We start from the raw sequence: 26882 nt of genomic DNA, 5'->3' as shown, positions 1-26882 counted from the left end.
GTCTTGTCCACAAAACCTATTGTAGTATATACTTCTGCCAGTAGTATCTATTTTGCTTTACTCCCAACAACCCTACATATATCATTTAAATAATTTTTTTGCTAATATGGTTCCAAGATGACTTTGAGTTTTCATTTCCTTGATTATTTGAGGTTAAACTTTTTTGATAAATTTATTGGACATGTGGCTTTATTTTTTAATTGCCTGTTCATGTTCTTTGCTCATTTTGACAGGATGTTGACTTCTTAAAGTTTGATGTGTATTACAGATATTAACCTTTTGTCATATATACTGCAAATATGCTTTCCCAGTTGGCTGTTCACCTTTTAATTTATATAGCATTTTTTGACATCTATATATTTTACATTTTTATGTCGTCTCCATAAATCTTTTCCTTTACAGATCTTTCCCTCTGCTTTCTGTTTAGAAAGTCCTTCTCTACTCAGATCAGATAAACAGTTACCTATATTTCTTTGTGATTTTTTTTAACATATTCATTTTTAAATCTTCACTCATCTGTAATTTCATTGTATACATAAACTACAAATCCAATTTTGTTGTTTTTATTTAGTATCTGTCCTATGACTACTGAAATAGTTAGACCTTTTCTACTATTCTTATATGTAGCTATTATCATATAACTAAATCCTTTTTGATATTATTTTAAATTACAGTATTATAATGTTTAATGTTGCATTAGTGTAAAATCTCCCCTTTTCCAAAAATATTTTAGCTGCTTGTTTATTCTTCCACATAAACATAAAATTATTAAGAAGATTTTTAAAAATCTCATAGGGCTTTGGATGAGAACATCATTGAATCTCTACTCTCCCTCCAGTCAGTGTAGTACGTATACACGACTGAACCCCATCTAATAACATGGGCATTCCATTGATCAATTGTAATTTTCTTCGCAGTGGCTCTCTTCAACCTAGACTCAAATTCCTTGAGGACAAACACATGTCTGTTTTGCTCCTTAGTGTATTTGATTCTTAGCAGCTAGTACAATACAAACACATATATAGTTACTGAATGAACGAAATCAAAGTGATCTAGAACATTTGTCTTGACTATCTTTAGTATCTCTAACCCAAAACAGCTAAAACAGCATTGTAACTCTGAATGCACTTGGTGTGTGTAAACTGAGAAAAGGTGTACAAGGGATTTATAGGCCATGGTACCCAGCTCTGACTAATGGCATAACCAACTCCAAAGATGAAGACATTCCTGCATTACTGCAATAGCAACACACAGGGCAAAGGAAAGTGGAGGGTAACACTGGGGTAGATTAAGATAAACTAAAATCAGCAGATTAGGAATCCACGCTTGAGAACTACAGAAACTTTAGTAGAGTGAAGACCATTGTAATCATTGCCGTGGAGGAGTAGAGACGTCAGCAAACGACTTTTAAAAAGTGCTAGACCCAGGGGCCGGCCCTGTGGCCAAGTGGTTAAGTTAGCACGCTTCAACAGCCCAGGGTTTCGCCGGTTTGGATCCTGGGCGTGGACATGGCACCGCTCATCAAGCCATGCTGAGGCAGTGTCCCACATGCCACAACTAGGACTCACAACTAAAAATACACAACTATGTACCAGGGGGCTTTGGGGAGAAAAAGGAAAAATAAAATCTTAAACGAAAAAAAAATGTGATACGGGCCGGCTCCGTGGCCGAGTGGTTAAGTTCCCGCGCTCCGCTGCGGCGGCCCAGGGTTCGGATCCTGGGCGCGGACATGGCACCACTCGTCAGGCCATGCCGAGGCGGCGTCCCACATCCCACAACTAGAAGGACGTGCAACTAAGATATACAACTGTGTACGGGGAGGTTGGGGGAGATAAAGCAGGAAAAAAAAAAAAGTCTGGCAACAGTTGTTAGCCCATGTGCCAATCTTTAAAAAAAAAAAAAGTGCTAGACCCAATGCTAAGAGAGATTTAGGACATTTAAAGGACAATGGCCTAGGACAGGGGTGGGTAGAGAGAGAAGCATCCTGAGTCAAAAAGATGGCCTCAATCAGTCTTCCTGACCTCTTTTTCCTAATGCCTTGCTGAAGAGACTCAAATAATAAAAATCAACCCACTGGTAGAGGCTGGAAGGAATAATGGCGAATTGTGCCCCAATTACTGGTAAGGATCACCTGTATTCTTTATGACACCTAGGGAGCACCTCTCTGATCTAAAAATTTACTGATATTGGGATATATTTACAAAGATATTTATTGCACACTGTAATAATGACAAAAACTAAACTCAACAACTAAAACACATAAATGCCAATCTACAGGGGAGTGAGTGAATGAACTGTGGCATATCTACATTTTGTAGCTGTGAAAGAATGAGATCTACTGGAGACCTTAGAGAAAAAACCATGATATACTGTTAAGTTAAAAAAAATTAAGATTACGATATATCTAGTCTGATCTACTTTTATTAAAATGTTCATCACACACGTAAATATTTGTATATTTTATATGAGCATAGATGGGTATTGAAGAATATACACTACATTGTTAACAAGGGTTAAGGAGGGAGGAGGAAATATATGTGGGGAGAAGGAAGTGACTTAGCTTTTTCATGGTATACTTCTATGTCATTTGACTAGTTACAATGGGCATGCATAGCTTTTGTGCCTTGAAAGGAAAGGCTAATAATTATTCTTGAAAATAAATAGACGTGTCAACAAATTTTGAAAAATGGATATGTACAATGCAAATGTAAAATTATCTCAGAATTATCAAACGTAGAACAAACAAAATAATGAACCCCATTAGAACATACTTGAGACAGTCAAGCTTTGATGACTCAAAGCTGGAAAGAGGTACTACAATTAGTTTTCCTTTGATTTCAGGGACTTATTTATTCTGCTTATCTCAAGACAGAGCTAACAGACAAAACGGTTTTGAAAGGTTCTAAATGGTTCTCAACATTTGGGCATATTCCAGGAAGACTAAGTTAATTTAGCTATTCACAGAGTGGCATGTTTGACAGGGAAAATGCAAATCAGATTACTGTAGTTAGTGTTCGATTAGCCACTCAGACTGGAGGGGAAGCAGTGACAGACAAGTAGAGACGATGCCGCAGCCGCCATAATTTATTTCACGTTTGAAAGCCTTGTTCAACTTGCTGAGGAAAATATTCAGGAGGTTGTATGAGATTGCAAATTTGCTGGAGTACCCCAGGAGATAAATTAAAGACCAATCACATGATATTCCTTATAATATACTCTAAAATATAGTCAACTCTAAGGAAGAGATAAAATGGTCCCCAGCCAACCATCCCTAGAGTACTTTTCATGAATGTTTTCAACCTGTGGGTCATGACCCATGAATAAGTTTAGAAATAAATTTAGTGTGCTGTGATCAGCATCGGTCTAGACAAGAAAAAAAAGGTTTGAAAATCACTGCCTTATATACTCCCTTTTTTCCTGCCCTCATCCCTACACCTCCTACTCCCAACCAGCAGGAGCAAAACACTGTCTCTCAAGTCTGCATACCCACATCCTGTGCTAATTTTCAAGCCCTTTAAAAAAAAAAAAAGTCAAGTTCAAGTATCCATTAGAAAATTCAAGAGATAATTCTATTTTCTCCAGCTCTCAACAAACTGTTTTTTATAATGGGTAAGTGGCTTTGCCTTTGGATTTCTCCCTGCGAAACAGTTCCTAAATTCCCTTTTCTTGTATATTAAAATGCCACTTAAGAATAAAGGGGGTTACGACAATAAAGTTATAATGCTGGGATCAGGTTAGGTTCCTAAGGATTGCACAAACAGCCCAGCAGCTGTAGAACAGGAAGGAAAGGTCCCTGAGTGCAACAGCTAGTAAACCCTCAAATCTGCAAAGTTTCTTCTTACAGCTGTGCTGCTTGCACTTGGAATTCCAAAGACTCCTGTTGCCAACAGAATTTTCAAGGTAAACGACATTTACTATTGAAGCTCTAGCATGTGCCTCATACACAGAAGTAAAACACTGATCTCCAATCCAATAGCGATGGGTGACAGCTCCCTTGTGCTCAAGACCTGTAAGTCCAGCTGCCTACCAGAACTCGGTACCCAGAGGGACACATTCAACGTACTCCAAACTCAACCTGCTTTCTTCCCTTGCGAGCCAATCCATCCCACATTCCACCATGCTGCTCTGTTACCTGCTTCAACTAAAGGAGGAAGTGCTAAGAGCCAGGCTCTACATGCCCATTTGCCTAAGCCAGAGACTCGGCATCCTTCTGGAATTCTTCCTCCCTCGTCCTCATTCTTATCATTAATTTCTGTTGATCTTACCTCACAAATCTTTCTGGAAACCGTCCACTCCTCCCCATGCTTGCCATCATCATTCTAGCTCAGGATACCACTGCTCACCTGGATTGCAGCAACAGCATTTTAACTGGTTTTCCTGCCTATAGCCCTCTCTCCAAACTGTTCTCCAAAACCAGAGCCCAAACTCTAAAGTGCAGTTCTCTGTATATCACTTCCCTTGTTAAAAGATAAATATAAATCAACAACCACCACCCTTCAATAGCCATTGCCTAGACTGTACCCTCGGGTAGAGTCAAAATTTCTCAACGTGGCCTACGGACTGCTCCCCCACCCTGCGCTACCATCTACGGCCACTGAACCAACTGCAGTTCTCCAGATAAGTCCTGGTCCCCCCACCCTACCCCTCTTCCCACTTAACTCCACATCTCACTCAGGTGGCCTCAGAAAGACTTTTTGAACCCTGGTAGGCATTGCTCCCATGTGCCTTTCCTCATTCCTATCATGGCATCTATCACACTACTTAATGACTCGGTTTCTTGGGTCTCCTCCATTAGGTCTGTAAATTCCCTAAGGAGCAGGATTGTGTCTGACTGGTTTATAACACCCGACACTGCGTCCGGCATAATGTAAGTACTGAATGCATACATGTCAAAGATGAACATTAATCAGATCCTCTGTATGGGGCAATGGGAACTATGGAAAAACTAAGCCAGGCATTGGAGGTCATTGTGTCATTTTCACAATTATACAATGTGGACGTTCAGCAGTAGTTAGGAAACCATAAACCCCTGAGGAGCACATGGATGGCAAACCCAGAGCTAGCCAGTCAGGCAACGCAGTCTAAAAACAAAAGGAAGCATTCTAGTCAATTATGTAAGTCTGCTTATGATTATAAACAGTGTTGACATTAAGTATATTTTACTTTTAAAAACACTTTATATAAAGAAATCACATGAAAAAAATCACAATTGTAATAGCTATTAGATTTCTCCATGGCCCTTTCTATTTTTATCCATATATTTGTGTTTTCCTTTAAATAGCTGTAATCCTAGCATACATATATTGCTAATTTAGTGTTATTCTGTTTAGGTTTTCCCAAGTAGGTACACAGTCTTCGTATTCATAATTTTAATGACTGAGTAAATGCCATCAGGTGAACACATTATAATTTTCTTAATCATATTTAGGGAGTTTCTAATCTTTACTAATTTAAATAATGCTATAACAGATACATAAAACAAATACATAAAATTTCTTTTTTTTCCAAACTAGAACAGAGTTAATTTTTTTCTCATTTTAGAGGATTATTTCACTACCCGAAAGAACCTGCAAAGAATGCATGTTTGGGACATTGTCCACATGAACAATATTCAAAACAGTGACTAGTATAATTATTGAAAAAGGGGCTTGCAAATCAAAACACATGCCTGGTAGAGAGCAATGAGCAAGAAAGGAAGCTGCGAGCAGTGATGGAGAAGACCTGAGAAGGAGAGAGATGCTGCTGAACTAGAAAAGGATAAGCAGGAATTTAGACAGGTGAGGTGCAAGTGGAATACATTCCTGAAAGACAGAAGGAAAGCAATTTCAGAGTTACCTGTGGTTCTCAGGCAGTTAACTAAGACTCTACGTTTCAGCTGTCCCTGTTCAGAAGCAGGACATCACAGCACTAAGCAGACCATCTCCATATCTCTGAGAGCACAGCGGCTTTTCCAGTAAGGTGGCTAGGTGCCAGGGTTAAACATGGAAGCTGTGACTGACAGCAGAGGATTTTGATCTTTTTCTAATAGCTGGGGGACCAAAAGGCAAGAAGAGGAAGAGCAAACCAGGGGCAAAGTGGCTACCAGGGCAGAAAATTTATTTATGAGGGACTTTTTGAGGAGCAGATCCAAAGGAATAGTAGAATCTTGACCCACTCTGTCCACGACAAGAGGTCACTCAAAAATACTCCCTCCCCACCCCTAGGTCTGGCCCTTGCAGTGACAGCTAAACTTCCGCCAACAGCCTGATTCCTCAGTAGACATCCTATAATTAAAATTTGATTCAGCACTCATGTAAATATTCTTTCTCACACAACTGTCATCTTTTATCATTCTTGCGCTAACCTCAACAATTTTCCCATTCCACTTCCACTTTCAAAGAATAATAAAATCCTCCTAGAAATCTCATTCTTAATTAATATGCTGTTTTCTTTTCCTCCCACTCTAGTAGCACGGATCCTGCTCTAACAGAAGGAAAGGGGATCTGAAGTCTCCCCGCAAACACGGAGCGGTGATCCTAAGCCACTACAGTCCTATTTCTCTCTGTTCCACTTATCAAAAAATCTTATAACAATATTTATACATCCTCTAAGAAGCCACATTACTGTTAAGCCTTGAATTCGACAGACCTTAAAAACAAGAGGAGAAGATGGTCAACGAGTCACAGTTTACTGTTGAAAATGCTATATATCTCATGCATCATTCCCCACCCCCACGGCTCTTCTGTGCCTCATTCAATACCCTACAGGGACCCTTTAAGAACACAGTCTGTGCTTTCAGCAATAACTGACATCCCTGTAAATCCATGTAATGTTCAGAAAATAAATCCAGTGCTCTCTGCTGCCCATACAGCAACATTAATCTTATGAACAGTACTATAGAACACCCTCCCCGCTTCCTCCCGCCCCTCCCCTCTCTCCATCTGCTTTAAGTAGGGCAAGTATTTTACTCATGCTAATTGTTCTGACAGATGAGGATCAACACTGCTTTAATCCATTTGCAGCCTAGCACTGGGTACATTCGTCTTCTCAAATGCTGTTAGAGGCAAGTACACTGGCTGTTAGTAACATGAGAGCTACTTCAGGGCAGTGCTCAGTACTCTTAAGTGACTCACTCTACATTCCTTATCAAGGGAATGCAGGGGAAATTCTTCCCCAAACTCATTCAAAGTTTTCTGGTTGCTACTATGGTTGTGTTTTGATCCTTTAAAAACAATATATAGTTGGATTTTATTAAATTAAGACTAAAGTGAATCGATTGCTATTGATTTCTTTTAAAACGTTAAGTGTCTTCTCATTTACCAATTAATCATACGCAAGTTCTCTAAAAGGCAAGAGGATGCAGCCAAATTCAGCAGAATTTTGCTATAAAATTCGACAACCTGATTAGGAACCGTGTGCATTCTGCAAGATACGCCACCTATTTGTAACTCACAGTGGGAAGCATTAGAGCTCAGGTCTGTCAGTGTTGACAAGAGCATGGGCCTTAGATACAGGCACCCCTGGATTGAAACCCCAGCTCCACCGTTTTTCACCTCCACACCAGCTGCCATGGATACTGCGAGGATCACATGATTTAGCACTTTTAACACACTCAGCCCTATACTGTCCCTAGCTGAGGGTGTGTTCACTCAAGCTACTGGTATGCATACCTAAGTGTTGGTTCTGAACTAGCTGAAAAAGTAGCTTCGGATGACATGCTAAGTATTTCCTAGACATTTCTACTCCCATCAGAAGTGTAGTCAAAGAGGACTCCTATACAGAATGAATACAGTGGCCTGACACCCTCCTCCTCCAATGCTAGGACAGATGAAGCTTGTCACCCTGTCCCCCCTGAGCAGTATGTCTTCACTAGTGTCTGGACTCCACTGGTCCATCTCCACTGATTATCCCCCACATGGTTTTGAATTTGCCATTTTCTCTTTCCTATTGCCTCTGTCTATAGGTCTTATTTCTATTTCAGCTCCATCCTCTGTCTCCCATGCTTTCAACTTAATAACCTTATACATTTCAAATTTTCAGGACAGTGCTTCCAGCTCAGAAATCTAATGAAGAAAAATAAATATGGTATGACTCAGATTTATGGAATACATTGCATGGGGAACCCTCTTGCAAAACTCACTTGTTTCTCCCTCTCAGGCAGGATCAATGATTTCCTCTTTCTTTCCGCTCACCCCTCTATTTTCAGATCTGTTCAAGCTACAATGGTGAGATAAGAACAGACAGACAGAATATTCTTCTAGTTTGTAGGCTCTGTCTTCTTCACCTTCCAAGTAAGGGGTGGCCCACGGTCAGCTGCTTAACAAAAATTTCCATTACAGACACAAGAAATGCTTATGCCAGCTCTTTTTGCCCAAAATGAATATATATTTGCACATATGTTAGGATCTCAACAGTGTAAAAAAGATCAATTTTTTTTTGTCTATACAATAGGAAATATTAAAATGTTCATGGTAAGTATATCTGGACACAAGATTTTAGGTAATTTCAGTTTTAGTATTTTTCTGACTTCTTATATTTTACATGATGGGTATGAATTACTTTCCTATTCAGAAAAAAAGTATAAGTATGTAAAGTCATTTATGCCTTGCCTATCCCCATTCAGCACCCTGCTTTGCAAGCTATCACTAACCCTGTTTATAATTTAATCTAAAATGATCCCAAGTAGCCACCTCTAATCTTGAAGAGCCAAAGGTTCGACTTGTGAAACTGTTTAAATTAATGTAGCAGTGCCCTAAACTCATACATGCATTCTTCCAAGCTTTAAGTTTTATATTGAGACTAATCAATGTCTACAAGAACTGATGGCATACATTAAAGACAACTTAGTTTAAACCACCAGAAACAGAGAGCTGCCCAATTTACACAATTCCTAAAGAGGGATTTTGACAGAAGCTTTGATTCCTGGTTCTGCTAACAGAATATGTCCAGATGCGCACAGGCCTCTTTAAGACCGTACTGGGCAAATTTTACACTAGCACTATCTGTTAGAATACCATGACCAGCCTTGAAATGCCCTGATTAGAATTTAGAAATGGACTCTGGTGAGCTACACTTTCACTGGGACTCTAAGGAGTTTAGCTTGGCTGTTCTGTTGTTTATAATCATTGAAGTCAATAGTTAAGAAAATAAAACATACATAAACTCCAAAGACTAAGCTGACAACATTCAACAAAAATATCTTGCATCTGTAACTATAAAATGGAATGTAAATGAGAAAGAATGCACTGTGGACTTAGCTATATTCTGACTGTGCATTGCCAGCCGAACAGTGGAGTCAAATCTGGCTTTGACTCCACTCAAGGAGCCTCAGTTTACTCAGCTACAGAATGGGGTAACTAGCCCCCAAGAGGATGCAGTGAGAGGACATGTACAAATGAATGGAAATAGTAACAGTTGACAAATGGGAGGTGTTGGGCTGACAGTTTTAACCACAAAACACAAACCTCAAACCAAAATGAAGATCATCCACCTGGATAGTTCCCTTCTTCACACGTAAAAGTCATAGTTCCAAAACTAAAATTGCATTAAAAAAAAAAAAAGACAATGAACCGAGCTCCCGGGCATTGCGATGAAGGGGGAGGAGTCTCGTTACCCGGAACTGCAGCCCCACCATAAATTCTGAGCCCTGCCTCAGCCCGGGCCTTGCAGCAGTCTCCAAGTGGACCTGGCGCTCTCCATGGGACAGCGTTGCTGTCAGCTGCGGCTCATCGGCCCCATCACTTGTTTCCTAACAACCCCGCCAGAGGCTCTGCTGCAGTTACAAGGTAGAGACACACACTATTCCGTGTCAGCTCATCGGATTCCTCTAGAAACGTCCTCATGCGTTTATCTAAGTTAACAGCCACAGTGCTCTTCTTCACTGGGCTTAGTCCTTACCCGTCAATTTAGTTTCTACTTACGGGAGCACCCCCTGCCCGCAAATGAAATGCTTTTAAGGAGGTTTTTATAGGAGAGAAGGGATTCAACTGCCTTATACACTGATACAGAATTTCTTCATTCAGCTAGCATTCACTGGATGGCTTATGTGAAAGCGCTCTTTAGCCGTCCATAGCTTCACATCTGTTCTTCCATTACAGCACTCAAGCCAGACCCCGTGTTATGGGGCGGTTCATTGGGCACACCTCCCTTTTGCTAACTAGAAGGTAAGTGATTCATTCAATATACATATACTGGGAACTTTCTGGGCACCAGGCATTCTATTAGGTATGGAAGTAAAAGACTGATAAGATGCTTCTCCAAGCTCTCACCTACCTGTAGGTAAGAACTCAGAAAGCTACATGGAAACACTCACATGAGAATGATAAAGCACTTGATACCTCCTTTCACCATACAACATACACCACAGTGAGCTTTGCGTTTACATGGCAGTCTCCATACCTGACAGTAAGCTCCTAGATTGACCTATTCCAGCTCCTATCACAATGCCTGGCATACAGTTGGCACTCGTTGTGTGTTTATCCAACAAGGACTTGACAGTCTAGATAAGAGAAAGGTGTATACTCAACCATGGAGCTCCTGTCATAGGAGGCTTGTGATAAGGGCCATGGTTCAAGTCCCAATAATGTGCCACAGACAGCACAGGAGAGCTCCACGCAGTTCCCACTTGAGGTGATTTAGGAAGATTTTATTGGAGAGTGGGCATTTGGAGTAAGCCTGGAAGTAGAATTTCAACAGGTAGAAAGAGTGAGAGAAGGGGGGAAGGTGTCTAGGTGGGCAGAACAGCTTAAATGGAGGCATCTTAAGATTTATATTGGCTACATAGCTGCCAGTAGATAGGCCTTATGAGGTTGGGGCTCTGGATCTCTCAGTGGCCCCATCTGCTCCTCATTGTTACTGACGTAAAAGGCTAGAGGCTGCTCTAGTGGCCAAAATGCAGGTCCCTTACACTCCTGAGAGACAGGCTCTCATTCAAACTGCAGAAAGGTTTGGAAGTTTAAGCTGTGTATGTGTGTGTGAAAGAGAGAGGGAGAGGGAGGGAGGGGGAGGGAGGGGGAGGGGGGGAGAGGGAGGGGGAGGGAGGGGGAAGAGAGAAATTGAAAGATTTTTCTTTCATAGTGTTTCTCGAAATTTCCATGTTTTCAATATATGATTCTTTTCGAATTTATCTTTTATTCTTTTGGGTAGCAGGTTGGAGAAAACCTGTAAAACTACTCTTAAAAGCATTCTTCCATGCTAGCTTCAGCAGACATATATTGAAATTGGAACGACATAGAGAAGAGTAGCATAGCCCCTGGGCAAGGTTGATGTGCAAATTTGGGAAGGATTTCATATGTTTTTTTTAGATTTATTTTTTTCTTATTCTCCCCAAAGCCTCCCAGTACATTGTTAGTTGTGGGTCCTCCTAGTTGTGGCATGTGGGATGCCGCCTCAGCATGGCCTGATGATGCTGAGGTGCCATGTCCGCGCCCAGGACCTGAACCAGGGAAACCCTGGGCTGCGGAAGAGGAGCGCGCGAACTTAACCACTCGGCCATGGGGTGGCCTGCATTCCATATTTTTAATAGAGAAAGATCTTTGAGACAATACCTGGCAATGCCTAGATATAAATAAGTTCAAATCTTCATCTATATCACATACCACTTTTTTATAATTAGCATATCACTAGTGGTTCTGAATTATTATTTGCGTAAGTATTTTTTATTTAAAAGGTAAAAATGCAGGCACTAGCAGAACACAGGCTGTCCGTGCTGTGTCCAGGGTGTGCTATGCACCAGGTGGCTCTGCGGAAGCCAGCATTCCATGGATTTGGGGGATCCGCCGAGACTCAGAGCAGTTTAGGGCTTCAGCTGGACCTTGAAGACGCTGTCCAGGAGATCCTTGACATTTCTGGGAGGTAAGTCTCCAGATCATGTAAGTGTCTGATCACAAGCCACTTTGAAAATTCTAACACATTGACAGAACAGCAGCGAGAGTAAGTCAAAATAAGGTATAATCTGAGTCATGAGTTATCATTTGTGCTTTGATTTAAAACAGCCTCATCAACAAATTACTGCAACAAGTGACCAAAATTTGATTTCCAGGTTGTTTTAAATTTTATAATGGAAGAAAAAGTTTAATTTTTAAAAAAGCATCAAATGTTTCATTTTATTAAAAAGGGCAAAATATATGAAGATAAACTCTCACTTTACATTTGTGTAAAATACACCTTCCAAATAAATGTTTTTAAGAAGGAAAAAAAAACCCAAAACAAAAAAATATTCTTTCCTTTCTACCCCAGAAGAAAGAAGAATGTACAATTGGTGTTATGGCCCCTGATTAAAACATCATGATCGTATAGTCAGCAACCTCCCTCCCTGCAGATATCTCCCTCCCTAGATAGAGGCCAGCTCCAGATAAGGCTTTCCGGCTCCAAATAAGCCTGGAGGTGGACACTGCATCAGCTGCCCCAAATGACAAACCAACCTCAGCTTCATTAACAGGAATATTGTATTCAGCACAGAGAAGGGCTGGAGTCTAATAACACCCAGAGCTACTGTGACACCTGGAGAAGTGTGCAGATGCAAAAGACCCCTCCTAAAAGCACCACGGGGAAACTGGACCAGCCAGAGGGATGTGAACGATCTGGACACCATGACTAGTGAGGAAGGATCGTCAAAATTCTGATGTTCTGTCAGAAAAAGACTTGGGGAGAAGGGAGGGAAGAGGGTAAAGACTACCATTATTTATCTCCTTCCACAGGCCTGCCACTCTGCTCCCTCCTTTGTTCCTTCTCCCTGCCCTCCTCGGATCTTCACAATTCCCAATTCTATTTATCACTTGTGCAAACTGAAGCCCGTGGAAGTTAGAGCAACTATCCAAAGTCACAAAGCTGCTAAGTAGAATGAATGTCTGACGCCAAAACCCATCTCCACTCCCTCCAAAGCTCATTAGAGGAGACAGCTGGCCTTTAATTTTTAGTGATCTTCCAAAGAACTGTCATCTCAAGGTGAGAGTTGGCTCTTACAAGATTGTTTTCCCAATTATTAGCACCGTGTATTTGTTGAGATGAATTTGGATAATATCAATAGTTTAGCAGAATACGATGGCATAATTCAGGTCCTTAACCCAAAGCGTTGTTTCTATAGATAGTCTAAAAAAGTTCCAACATCAGCTTCTAATTCTCTGCCACTCACCCTCCCACTAACTCAACTGATTTTCCTTAACTACCAGGCATAAGAATTTTTTGTTTGGACTGGTTAGAAAGATGTTGGAAGAAAAATTAGACCAACTTGTAAAACTTTATTGTGCTGAGCTGTTGAACAGCACACGGCTTTCCTTTATCATGCTTCAGTTTCTATAGTCCCACAGGAACACAGGTCAACCAGGCTTACTTTTATTAGAAATACCAGAAGAAGAAAGGGACAGGTATAAGTCAAATGAACAAGGCTGACACTGCAGAACACAATTTTTGGGTAAAATCTTTATATTCCACTGACAGATGGAGGTGTACGTGACAGCTGATAACTTCAAGTTCACATCTCCAATTCTAGAATTATGTTCTGAAATAGGCAATCTTAACTCGATCTAAAGGATTCACTGACACACACTGCACTGAGAGAAAGACAGACAAAGTTACTCTGAGAACCTCTGTCCCCAAAAACCAAATCTCATTTCTTCTACCTTTTTTTTTTTTGAACATGTATTTTTTTTAAAGATCTTATTTTTTCCCCCTTTTTCTCCCCAAAGCCCCCTGGTACATAGTTGTGTATTTTTAGTTGTGAGTCCTTCCAGTTGTGGCATGTGGGATGCTGCCTCAGCATGGCCTGATGAGCAGTGCCGTGTCCTCGCCCAGGATCCGAACCCTGCGCCGTTGTAGCAGAGCGCACGAATTTAACCACTCAGCCACAGGGCCGGCCCCTCATTTCTTCCACCTTTTAACTGAAAGGGCTAAGAGAGAAGGACTGCAAAGGCCCTGGGGCACCTGTGGGAGATCTTATGCTCATGGACAACCACACCTACTACATTAATACTGGTCTAAAAACATGGAATAAATGTTAGGCCACAGAAGGCTATTAGCCATTCCATGCGTAACCAGGCTTTCCAGAATGGTTGAAACTTCACCTTTATGAGAGGAGACTGGGCATAAGGGGTTGAATTCATCCAAGTTTGGATCTTGACTAAATTGTCTCCAAGATGAGTCGCAAATCTCCAGGCAATCAGGGGAGAGGAGACGGGGAGTTAGGGTGGCTGTATGAACGAGGGTAGAGTTACTCCATGCAGTCACATCTTACTCAACAAGAAGGAAGTTCTTGGAGGAACAACTCCTCTACAGACCTGAAAACTGTGAGGAATAATAAATAGCTCTGGCCAGCAAAGGAGACATCGATGTCCACCCTGGGCTACATACTTGACTCATAAGAAGGGACCACATGCAGAGACCGTGTATCCTGTTTGAAATTCTAAAAATCCTGGTTACATGATTCTAAAATTCCTGGACACACGATTTCCCAATCATAGGAGTCTAGAAGCAGCAAATTAAAAGGCTAGAGGCCGCTACACAGATAACAGCAGGAACTGACAACTGACAGAAAGGTAAGAAAGACAATTATTTTAAAAAGCAAACATATTTAAAAACTCAGCAGCAGTCTAGGACCACTGAGAGAGACAAACAGCTTTACAAACGTCAGTTGCTCTTGAGTCATTACCATTCCCAAGCATGCTACAATAATTTATTACAAGGGTAGAGAGAAATATGGCTCAGTAGCAGAACTTATAAAAGAGATTTAGGAATTCTAGTTCACACTAAGTTCATGGTGAATTAAGCGTGCCGTGGCTGCCAAGGGGCTCTGCAGTCTTAGGACACAGTAACAGAGGCTGTAGGGGGAGTGTGAAGGAGGAGGTAATTCTTCCTGACCCCACACTGATCAGATTAGTTCATTTCTGGACTCCTTGTTTTAAGGAAGAAGAGCAAATAAGGGTGCATTCAGCTGAGAGGCACTAAGACCTTGAGATTTCAAAGCGGATAATATGAGAAAGAGGTTTTTTTTAATTGGAGGAGGGGTGTGTGGGGGGATGCATAAACCCAATACATAGGATTAACTCAGAGCTGCCGCTGAAGAAGGGTCCCTAGGATTCCCAGGGGAGTACCCGCAACTGGGCTGCAATTGACCCTTTCAGTGTTACTAGTGATCTGACCACATTGCACGATATCCTCAGCTCAGAGGCCCTACTTCTCAAACCAGGGGAACTCAGAGTGGAGGAGAGAGGGTGCGTGCCAGCAGGCACTTAAAGGCACAATCTTTGTGGCTGGGAGTGGTGGTGGTTTATAAACCGGCCATACAGACACACTGTGTTTGGTTTGCACATTCTCCCTCATTGGAGCCTGTTTTAAATAAGAATGGATCTAACATGAAAATATGTTTCTGGATTACTTTTAACAACCTGAACTCTGGCAGCCCAGGGCCTTCAGCAGGCATGGTGACAATGGCCTAGAAGTCAGGGCAGCTTCCCCGCTTGGCCACTGCCCTCCGTAATTAACATCACCTCCTTTTAAACAAAAACGCCTCCTAGCCCATATCATTGATTGAACCCACCTGCCTGATATTTGAGTTTGCAAAGCCTGCCCTAGAGCGACACTTTACTTGATTTAAACATAACTCAAAATATTTTTATATTTAAAGACCAACACATATATATTAGAGAACAAAATAAAACACATGTGCACTCTTAAGAGAAAATCTCTTAGTCCTGAGATGTTGGAGAACTTTCAAGCGATGGACCCTTTCAAGGGTCACCGTGGGCTGGGCTCTGCTCCCTAAGGGGTGGCAGTTTCTAATCTTGCTTTGTTTGAGGGCAGTGGTTCTCGACCAGGGGCAATTTTGTTTCCAGGGAACATTTGGCAATGTCTGGAGACATTTTTGGTCTTTGCAATGAAAGAGGCGTGGCGAGTGCTTACCAGCACGTAATGGGTAGAGGCCAGGAATGCTGCCTTCAGTGCACAGAACCGCCCCCAAGACAAAGAAGCACCATCCAAAGTCCTGAGGCTTTCGAGAAATCCTGCTTTAGGGGAAGCTCTGCGAAGTGCTGGCCTAGAGGATATGGGATACTTTGAGGCTCCTCAACATTTGGCCCCAACCAACTACTCCAAATGCATCTAAACTCCTATCCCTTGTCATTTCGCCTCCCTTCCTCACTGTCTCATCACTACTAGTCTTCCTTCTACTCTCCACACACTCAAGTTGGCCACATCATCCCTGAAGGTATAAATGCCACACCCTCCTATCCCTAATCTTTCAAGGTTACTCTCAATATTACCTCCTCCTAGAAGCTGACCCCAAGGTCTCCTTGCCAAAATTCGTTGCTTCCTTCTGTGTTCTCATATTTTAAAAATTAAAAAAAACAATTCACTTTGATAATATCACAAACATGACAACCTTTGTTGTGTGTTCTTCAGTCTGTCTGTACTTACACCATCTCATTTAACGCTCACAACACTGCTGTTGAAAGGCAACAAGAGTGTGTGTAAATGGGGTGGTTAAAAGCATGGGCTCTGGGACGGCCTGGGGGCACAGCGGTTAAGTTTGCACGTTCTGCTTCTCGGATCCCGGGTGCGGACATGGCACTGCTTGGCAAAAGCCATGCTGTGGTAGGCGTCCCACGTATAAAGTAGAGGAAGATGGGCACGGATGTGAGCTCAGGCCCAGTCTTCCTCAGCAAAGAGGATTGGCAGTAGTTAGCTCAGGGAAAATCCTCCTTAAAAAAAAAAAAAAAGCATGGGCTCTGGGCCTAGACACACTAGGACTTGCATTTCTGCACCGTTCCTCATTGGCTCTGTGATTGTGGGCAAGTTTCCTCACTTTCTTTTTATGGCAATGGGATAAGAGCACCCTGAAAGGACTGGGTGTTGTGAGGATCAGAGGATCCCAGGGTATTTCAGGGCTTAGACGAGGGAGTCTTTGGGATTCTGGGGATATCCGCAGGGTCGGTTCACCTCTAACACCGCGGTCAGACTGCTGCTCTGTGTAGGACACATAGCCCATTTGCACTGGGAGGGAGACAGCACTGGCTTGAGAAGCAGCCTGTGTCCCCCAGAGATGATGCCACCTGACCCCAGAGTTGGAATTCTTTGAGAATCCTACAAGATACTGAGAGTGCACCTATTCCTAAAATATAGATTAATACCCACCACCCCTGTCCACAGCAAAGAGCCTAGTCCCACTTGTGTGTCTACTGTAGAATTCTTGAAATAGGTATTCATACCTTACTGTGACGCACCCCTGAATACCATTTCAGTGCTAACGTCATTTAGAGTCTAAGCTGGCTGTGCAGACCTTACCTCCCGTATGGCAATGAACACTCAGCAAACTCCCAAACAACCTGTAAGTATCATTTAGTCTAGTAGAGAGTGTTGTAATAAAACACACGAACAAAAGGAAACATGGGCACACCCGACCAAAACAGAAAAACCAAACGGACTCTTTCCCAAGGAGGTAAGTGATCACAAATGGGAGCCACACCAGGTGAGACAGAACCCACATGACAAGCCAGGCTCCTGACAGTTGTATTGAACACTCAGAACAAACTAAGGGACAAATATATGACAAGGGAGGCATAAACAAATCTGGTGTGTGGCCCTCCTCCAGCGTGACCCCAATAGCATTTTGGAGATGGGGAAGTAGGTGCAAGTAAACCAAGCCATAAATGAGCCTCTCTCACTCCTGGGGTTTTGAAAAGGGGATGTAAAAGGAGCCATGCATTATTTAGAGTTAAGGAGCTGGGGACCTCAGATGGGAATTGAAATTATAGATACAGCTTATATTAGAGCCAGCTTGTCCACATTGTATGCAAGCCTGTGGTTGTTTCTGGATACTCCATTTTCCATAACAAATTCATCACAATCACGATTGGATGTTGTCAAGCCTCATGAAAAGACAAGATCCAGCTGACAAAGTAAATTCATCTTATTGTTTACCAAAAGGAGGTAAAAAAAGATTCTAATTATTCTAGCACTGTCATGAAACAGGTAACCAAGAAACACGAATCATGTGTTCTGCCACAGAATATCATGCAGTCCGAGTTCAATGTCAAAGGACAGACGCTGTGACTGCAGGGGAATGGCTGCAATATTTACATTATGTGGTAGGTAAATCTGATCAAGATGCTGCAGGCTTTACATTTCATAATCATTAAGTAAAGATGTATTACAAACACCTGAATAGCAGAGAGGAGGGGAAACTGAGATTGAGGGCACACACTTTTCAGAGAGGTATGGTATGAAGATGCTCATGGACACTCTATCCAAATATCACATGCAAGGTACTGCACACATCATTGCATTTAATCATCACAATGGCCCTTCAAGGAAGGTGCTACTGCTAGTTTCATCTTACCAGTGTGAGGTAAGTTAGTCTCAGAGACTTAATAATGTGCCCAAGGTCAAACAGCTGGTCAGGAGCAGAGCCAGGAACCTCTAAAGTCAGGCCTTTCACTTCGGTAAACTCGGAGCTCAATTAACTATAAAAACAGATCAAACCATATTAAAGGCCAGTATTAGATAATGTGAATGAGAAATGGATACTAAACAGGAAAAGCAAGTGTGAGAAGAGAAATGCTGGTTCCCTCCTGGGACAAAGTTGAACTTTGTGCCATAGATTTTCTGAATGTAAAGCTGAGACAGCCTCACCTTGGAAGAGCCAGGCTGTCTACTTAGCCTTGCGAGAGGCCATCACAGTGCAGGGAACCGCAAAGCACCCAGTAGGTCCAAAGAAGCACCTGAACAGAATCCACATCACCTCCGACTTGCCCATTGCTTCCAAAGGCTGCAAGCCAGCATTCAGGAAACCATCCAATGTGTGCACTCTGAGCCAGGCGACAGCCATAGACGGCTCTCACCTTTCTCCGACATCCTTTCCGGAAGAGGCTGATGTCTTATATTGTGACTGACAGTCAACTGTCCCGTGGAGTGGAGACTGTCAGCTGTGGCTCTGGTGGAAGGACTCACTATAGCCCATCCCCTGATTTCACCAGACAGGAAAAAGCAGCTTTGAAGTTTAGCCTAATTTTACACTTAAACAGAAGAGAATGGGGCTTGAAGGACCAGATGACTGAAGCAGAGATGGACCATGCTGGTCTGTCAAAAAATATATCAGAACGGTTATGAGGCAGGGCATTAATAACAAGGGTGCTCTATTAACAAGCAGATCCAACTTACATTTATGTGGATGCATTCTGTCCCCAATAAGCCCAGTTGGGGGACAGGAACTCGTTTTCACAATGCTGCGGCCACGCAAATGTTTGTAGTTTTGCTCTGACCACTATGCCAAATTCTCAATTAGAAAACGGCATTCTCCTGATTTATTATCCGCCTCTCTCAGACTCAATACCATCTGCCCTTTATTTTTAAAAAGCCAATTTGCCCCTAAAGAATGAAGATTTGTGGCTACTAACAAAAGGTCACAACAAGAATGTGCAGCAATCTTTGCAAGGAATTCCAAACGAAGAGCTCCCCAAATGCAGTCTCTGTTTCCCCTTTTATCAGAAAAAATTTAGAACACAGGAGACCATAGAATTGTACCATATACTGACTACCTTGATTTCATAAATGTCAACCTTGTCATATTTGCTTCCAGGTTTTTTGAAAGAAAATGTCATGTTATAGCTACACTTGAAGGCCCCTTTTGTACCCATCCTTGATCCCATTCTCTTCCTCTAAGACAGCTACGTCACTGATGCTGGTGTGCACCTGTCTTAACACGTTTCCATACTTACAACATAACTGTCCATAAATGTATAAAATTGTTTTTCTTTAAGTTTCATATGTAGTGTTTTTTTACAATTTTTTTTTAAAGATTGGCACCTGAGCTAACAACTATTGCCAATCTGTTGCTGCTTCATTTTTTCTTCCTCCTTCTTCGTCTTCCCAAAGCCCCCCCAGTACATAGTTGTATATTCTAGTTGTGCGTGCCTCTGGTTGTGGCTTGTGGGATGCTGCTGCAGCATGGCCTGATGAGTGGCGCCATGTCCGCTTCCAGGATGCGAACCTGCGAAACCCTGGGCTGCCAAAGCGGAGTGCGTGAACTTAACCACTCGGCCACAGGGCCGGCCCCTGTAGTGTTCTCTTATACATAGCCTTTGACAGACTGCTTCCCCTGACTCACCATTATAATGTTATCTATGCTGATATAGCGATATTAATGAGGTATTAATTTCACCTGGCTCCTTCTCATTAGCTACAATCTTAAGGATGTATTAATTATAACTGCTGTATGGTATTCCAGCATAGAATTCCATAGCTATCAATTCACTTACTGCTGGAAGTCTCAGTTGCCCTTCATTTGTTTACTACAATATACAATGGTGTGAAGTAGAGTCCTCTACTCGTCTCCTTGTGCTCAAGAAGGAGCATCCCCAGGATATACCTAGACATGGAATTACTAGACCATCTTTGATTTTCTAGGAAGCTGCCCAAATGCTTTTCTAAATGGTGGTACCAATTTACACTTCCACCAGCATTGCATCAGACTGGCTATTGCTTCTCATCCTAACAGAAATCACACCATTGAAGTTTAATTTTTGATAAATGGATGGGTGTGAAAATCTTCCTTTAATATTTATTTCCACTCACATTTCAATATGATAAGGAATTTGGGCTTTCAAGTTGGACTCCTGGCTTTGAATCCTGGTTCTGCAATCTGTTGTTCATGTAAACATTGGTAAGTTTCCTTGGCCTCACCAAACTTCAGTTTTCTTGTAAACTGAAATTTTCATATAAAATGGTAGTTTCCTCAGAGACATTGTTATGATTAAATAAAATAATGTACTTAAAGCACCTAATACAATGTGCCTGGCACATAGCACATCTTCAATAAATGTTAGTTGCTATCATCATCATCATCATCATCAAGCAGTCTTGGGACCAGCCCCATGGTGTAGCACTTAAGTTTGTGCACTCCACTTTGGTAGCCTGGGTTTGGATCCTGGGCACAGACCTACACCACTTGTCAGCCAGGCTGTGGTGGCAGCCCACATATAAAATAAAGGAAGATTGGCAACAGATGTTAGCTCAGGGCAAATCTTCCTCAGAAAAAAAAATAAAACAGTCTCAAAGTAAAAAGCCTGCCCTTTAGGTGTAAGCCTTTTTTACAGGTGGCAAAACCAAGTCTGAGAAGTTAACTGGACAGACCCTCCAGGATCACTCTGACTTGACAAAGCAGAGCCAGACTCAGGTGACTCCAAGCCCCACGGTATATCACTATGCTGTACTGCCTTACACACACCTTAACAGTCATGCTGCACAACAGACAGTCAGAGAACCAACCAAAGTAGATGCAAATCAACTGAACAAACAGGAGGCTCCGAGTGCTGAGGGACTGAGCAGGGTCTGGTGGAATCATGTGTTGAAGGGACATGGATGGGTACTACCAAATTTAGTTTAAAAAGGCTAGTCAATTACTTTTTATTAGCCACAATCTTAATTAAACAGTCACCCACAAAGAGGCGGCCCTATATCCACCACCACACAGCTGTATAAAGCTCCTGTAGGAAGAGCCCCAGGATTCCTTCGTTGCTGTGGGTTACCAAGACAACTGCATTAGCCTACCAAGATCCTGGGGCCTGTGACAGCCTGTCATACTCAGTTTAGCCACCTGCAGCCCACCACCCCTCCAACTGGGGTCCTCTGTTAGCATCCAATCAGGTTGTTAAAGTACCTCTGAGGTCCCCCTATTTCCTGCCTAGAGGGCTGCTGGAACAATCTTGGTCAAACTGTTTTAAAGTGCTCTAACTCCACAGCGTACAGGTCAGGGGACAAGATGTGAGAGAACCAGAAGTCTCTTCCTTGTGTTTGTAAGGCTGCCCTAAGTCATGAAGGCTTTGACAAGCCACTTGGTCTCCATTTCCACATGGAGCTAGGCGGGCTACAGAGAAGGATGATGAAAACCAATAGGGGTGACAGGTAATTGTGTTTTCCTAAATCAGGCTCTCTGGCCTACTTGGCAAGGGCCAAACTGTGTGACAAAGGAAGGCTGTAAGAACTCTCTGATGTTAGAAAACTAAAAATGATGCACTCCACAGGAAACGGAGGAGCTTGGAACATAAACAAGAAATGGCTCTGGATCAAAACAAAGAAAAGCCTCAAATCCAGGGAGGAAAACTTGGTCCTGAACCACAGCTCAACAGGGTAGAGCTGGTCAGTATTAGCTGAATTCTGCTGATAAAACCAAACAAAAACAACCACAGAATGTGGGGTGGGGTGGGGTAAAAGCAAGGCTGGTACAATAATCCAGAAATATATATATTTTTTCCTTTTTCTTCTCCCCAAAGCCCCCCAAGTACACAGTTGTAGATTCTAGTTGTAGGTCCTTCTGGTTGTGTTATGTGGGACGCCACCTCATCATGGCCAGATGAGCAGTGCTGTGTACGTGCCCAGGATCCGAACTGGCGAAACCCTGGGCTGCCAAAGCCTTGCGCAAACCCAACCACTCGGCCATGGGGCTGGCCCCCAGAAATATCTTAATGGTTCCAGAATTACAGCATCAAGAGGTGCAAAAAAGGCTGTGCCAAGGAACCCAGGGCAGGGGTGAGAGGAAGCATGTGAAACACCCTCTGAGCAGATTCCTTTCTCTCGGGGCCTGCCTCATTGTGTGAGGCAAAGAAAAACAACGACGTCCCTCAAGTTTCACAATGGAAACGTCTCTTGAAAACAAGTGCCACTACCACATCCACAACCATCTGTAGGGCCAAATGAAAGCACCCTGAAGTGGAAGAGGGAGATGAAGTGGAGGGCAGGGCTCAGTGCCTGCACGCAGCAGGGGGATCACAACAGCTGGTCCTCTCCAGATTATCTTAATAGAGTTTCAAAAGCGCGGAAACCATCAAATGAAAAAATTACAATCACCTCCTTTCAGCATTATCCATCACACTGCAATTAAGTCCCCAAATGTCACTGAGCTAGCTAGAAGGTGGAAGCTGTTTACCTGTCTATGCTCCTGATTTCTTCCCATTCAGTCATCACAAATGTTCAAGGCAAGAAGTTGGGAAGGGTGGTGTGTCTCTATCAGCCTCCACAGCAGCTTTTCAACACATTTTCCTGACCCTTGTTCTTCTGGCATCTCAGGTTTCGAGGTTCTTTGCAAGTGTTTACCCCATTCTCAATCTCCTCAGCCTTCCAGTCAGCTGTCTAAACCTCTCATCCTACAGTAGCCCTGGCCTTCACTTCTGCCACTCTCCCTCCTTCTATCCTTTCAGAGGAACAGGGCGTCCCCCCTCTTTTTGAAGACGTCTCCTTCTGGACCTGGCCCATGAAGGAGCATTGGTGGTCCTGATGAAACCAAGTTTTCCAGATCACACTGGAGAAATGGGGCCCATCCTGAGCATGACATCATGGGATCTAGAAAGCACCCAGAAGGCCTTCCTGTGGGGCCATATCCCCCCACAGCCAGGTTGCCACCTCAGCTGGAGCAAAGGAAGGACGAAGGACAGGAGAAAGATGCGTGTTAGGGAAGTGAAGGTGACAACCATGGGCGTTCCCCGATCTCACGTGATGCAGGTGGAGGTCTCCTCCTTATCATGGGCATCATTTTATCTCGAGCCACACCTCTGTGCACATCAGGAGGAACAGAAAGGAAGCAGGGTCATGGGGCTGAGATGGGGCATTTGCTTTGAGTTTCTTTTTTATGTGATAGTTAAAGCGACACAATTGATTATAGAACATCTACTAAAAAGAACAGCCTGCTGGTGGGCCATCAGCCCCCAACAGTGCACATTCCACATTGTGCTTGGCTCATGGCCACAGGCCCCTGTCATCTCTGTCCCCACCTTCACCACAGCATCCTCCCACCCAGCCCTGAACACGTGCCCACCCCTGCGAGTAACTGAAGACAATACCTGGAGATGTTCTAGTAAGGCTGAACTGTTAAATCAACACACTCTTTGAAAATCGCTTCTGAGAACTACAGTCTAGAGGCCTTCTAATCCAGAAAAGAACACTGTCTGGCAGAATTTGTTGTCAATGATGATAAAACATGAGAGGTAAGGTACCAATCTTTCACTCAGATTTTTTCCCCTTTCTCCTGAACATAAAATTATATATTCTCAAAAAAAAATTATATATCCTCTTTAGAAATTTTTAAATTATGGGGAAAAAACCACAAGTAGAAAATATCACTTATTAACCCCAATCACTATTTCCAATGTAGCACATGTCCTTAGGCTTGGGGTCACATGGGCCAGATAGAATCCTAGCTCAGACACTAATGATATGACGTGCAATTTAACAATTTAAGCCTTATATTTTGTTTATTTGCAAAAATGAGACTTATACCACCTTCTCCACAGGTTTGTGAGGACTAAGAGAGATGACACATGCAAAGCATACAACACAGTGTAGACATGGAAGCACACGCTACGTGACAGCAAACATCACTAGGAAGGTTCCTTTCATTTAGGCTCTGTGTTAGTTTCCTATTGCTGCTCTAACAAATTACCACAAATTCGTGGCTTAAAATAACACACATTGATTATTTTACAGTTCTGGAGGTCAGCGTCTGAAATGGTTTCACTAGGCCGAAATCAAGGTGGTGGCAGGGCGGGGCTCCCTCCGGAGGTTCTGGGGGAGAATTCATTTCCTTTCCTTTTCCAGCTTCTGGAAGCTACTGGCATTCTCTGGTTCAGAGTCCCTTCTTCCATCTTCAAAGCCCACAGCACAGCTCTTCAAATCTCTCTCAGACTCTGACCCTCTGCTTCCATCATCATACCTCTTTCTTCTGACTTTCATCTTCCTGCCTCCCTCTTATAAAGACCCTTTCGATTATATTGGGGCCACCTGGTAATCCAGGATAATATTTCCATCTCGATTCTTAATCACATATGCAAAGGCCCTTTTATCACATAGAGTAAGGTATTTACAAATTTTTGGGATTGGGATGTGGACAAATCTTTGGGGGAAGTGAGCATTATTATTGAACCTACCAGATGCTCTTACTTATTTGAGGATAGAAACATGGCTTTGTTGGAAATATTTTCTCCAGTTTGTCTAAATTCTTTCCACAAAAGTAACATATTTGCTGTCAAATCCTATTGATCTATTCTTTTATCATTTCTCTCACCAATTTTAAGCCTAGGAATTCATTCCATATCCAGTCAGATTAGTATTTGTGTCCATGTATCTGTGTGTATTTTACTCATTGTTACAAACTCCAACAATACAGAAATACATAAAGTAAGAGTAAATTCTGCTTCTCATAGGAAAGCACTTAATAGCTTGGGATCCCCTCTCCCAGAGGTGATGCTCCTCATTCACACACACATGCATTTCCATTTGATTATGGGGCCAAACTGTACACCTAAGTCTATAGTCCAACGGGGATTTACTTTAGTGAATGCCATGCACCTAGGAATTCCTCCTCTAAGTTGTTTCTTTCCTAAAGAATGACTAACCAAAGCATCGCTTCAGTAATATTTGTTATTCTTCTATGAAAGCATGCTTTGTGGGCTGTTCCTGTTTTTCCATTACCCACACCTGGGGACCATCCGCCTGCCAGTTCTACTTCAGTTTGCAGGTACCACTGTTCACCTGGTGGCAGTTGCAAAAACCGCAGAAATAGCACTTGGGCAAAATTAGTCAGCGTCCAGAGGACTCATTTTGTAAACCCAAGCCTATTAAGTGACATAAAGGTCACAATTCTGGTTTCATGGTTGGGTAAAAAGAGAAATGGTTATATTTGACAAATGAATGAATCTACCTTGAACTTGTCACAAAGAAATCCAGGAATCCCAGAGGCTTGCATGATGTTAACTTATGTGTCCCCCACTTCAGCATCTCCAGAGCCTTGCACAATACTTAGTGCACACAAAACATACTTGAGAAATCTCTGTTGAATGAACAGGAAAAAGAAGTCTATGGGGCTGGCCCGGTGGCACAGCAGTTGAGTTCGGATGTTCCTCTTTGGCGGCCCGGGGTTCACTGGTTTGGATCCTGGGTGCGGACATGTCACCACTTGTCAAGCCAGGTTGTGGCAGGTGTCCCACATATAAAGTTGAGGAAGAGGGGCACGGATGCTAGCTCAGGACCAGTCTTCCTCAGCAAAAAGAGGAGGATTGGCTGCAGATGTTAGCTCACGGTTGACCGTCCTCAAAAAAAGTCTAGCGCTGCCCCACAAAATAGACAATAACTTGATGCTATTTGCAAGGCCTCCTGATGCCTCATGGCTGCCATGTGATGACCACTCTACTCACTAGGCAGATTTCTGCAATTTTGAATTCCTTTATCAACAGTCATTTCTCAAAGACTCATCGTGAAAATGCATCTAGATGCAATGGAAAAGCAAACAAAATAAACCAAACCTAAAATAGTCACAAAACTGAGAAAAGAATGAGCACCCCTGCAGCTCCAGGGGCATGCCTCACTTCTCCGCTTTCTGTGGCAACGCTGCAGCCGGGCTGGCAGTTCCATCACTGTGAGCAATGACGGTCAACTCTGAGTGAAACCAGGTCAGCCCAGCTAAGAAGCATCTGTGCTTGTTTGTGTTGATTGTGTCACAGGCTTTCCAAGGGCGTAGTGTGGACGAGATATAGCAAAGCAGTTGTTGAAAGAAGCAGCAAAGGAAGCCAGCTCCCAGATCGCACACCACACTTGGTGTGAGGACAGTGGCAGACCTTGCGAAGGCGTCAACCAATCATCACTCGGCAGCAGCATTCTTAGCAGAATGTGCTCCGAAGGGGTTAGCAGTGTTTCTCACCATCACCCAGACCCCAGCACCAAACACGGGGAAGGCAGAGCACCTCTGCCAGTGCTCCACAGTGGGCAGCAAATCATAACAATTAGAACCCAACGAGTCGCACTGAGAGAATTACACTTACAATCTGGTTGGAGCCAGACACAAACAACTGTTCAAATTGGTCTGACATCATTCAGAGCAGCCCCAAACACGTTTTCAATCTCTTTATATGACAGGCAGGTTAAACTCC

The 26882-nt window shown here is 42.8% G+C and overlaps 1 protein-coding gene and 1 non-coding gene across 5 annotated transcripts in view; one reads left to right on the top strand and one right to left on the bottom strand.

Annotated features, from left to right (window-relative positions):
- The window catches only part of MCC (MCC regulator of WNT signaling pathway), a 411658-nt gene that overhangs the window by 130339 nt on the left and 254437 nt on the right, over positions 1–26882 (bottom strand). The window lies entirely within an intron of this gene.
- Positions 11172–11275, top strand: LOC124243124 (U6 spliceosomal RNA). The gene has a single exon (XR_006889620.1). It is a non-coding gene; the product is annotated as a U6 spliceosomal RNA (small nuclear RNA).

Source organism: Equus quagga, chromosome 7 (genome assembly GCF_021613505.1).
Source record: "Equus quagga isolate Etosha38 chromosome 7, UCLA_HA_Equagga_1.0, whole genome shotgun sequence".
Lineage (NCBI taxonomy): Eukaryota > Metazoa > Chordata > Mammalia > Perissodactyla > Equidae > Equus > Equus quagga.
The sequence above is the reverse complement of the archived record's forward strand: the minus strand, read 5'-3'. Positions and strand labels throughout refer to the sequence as shown.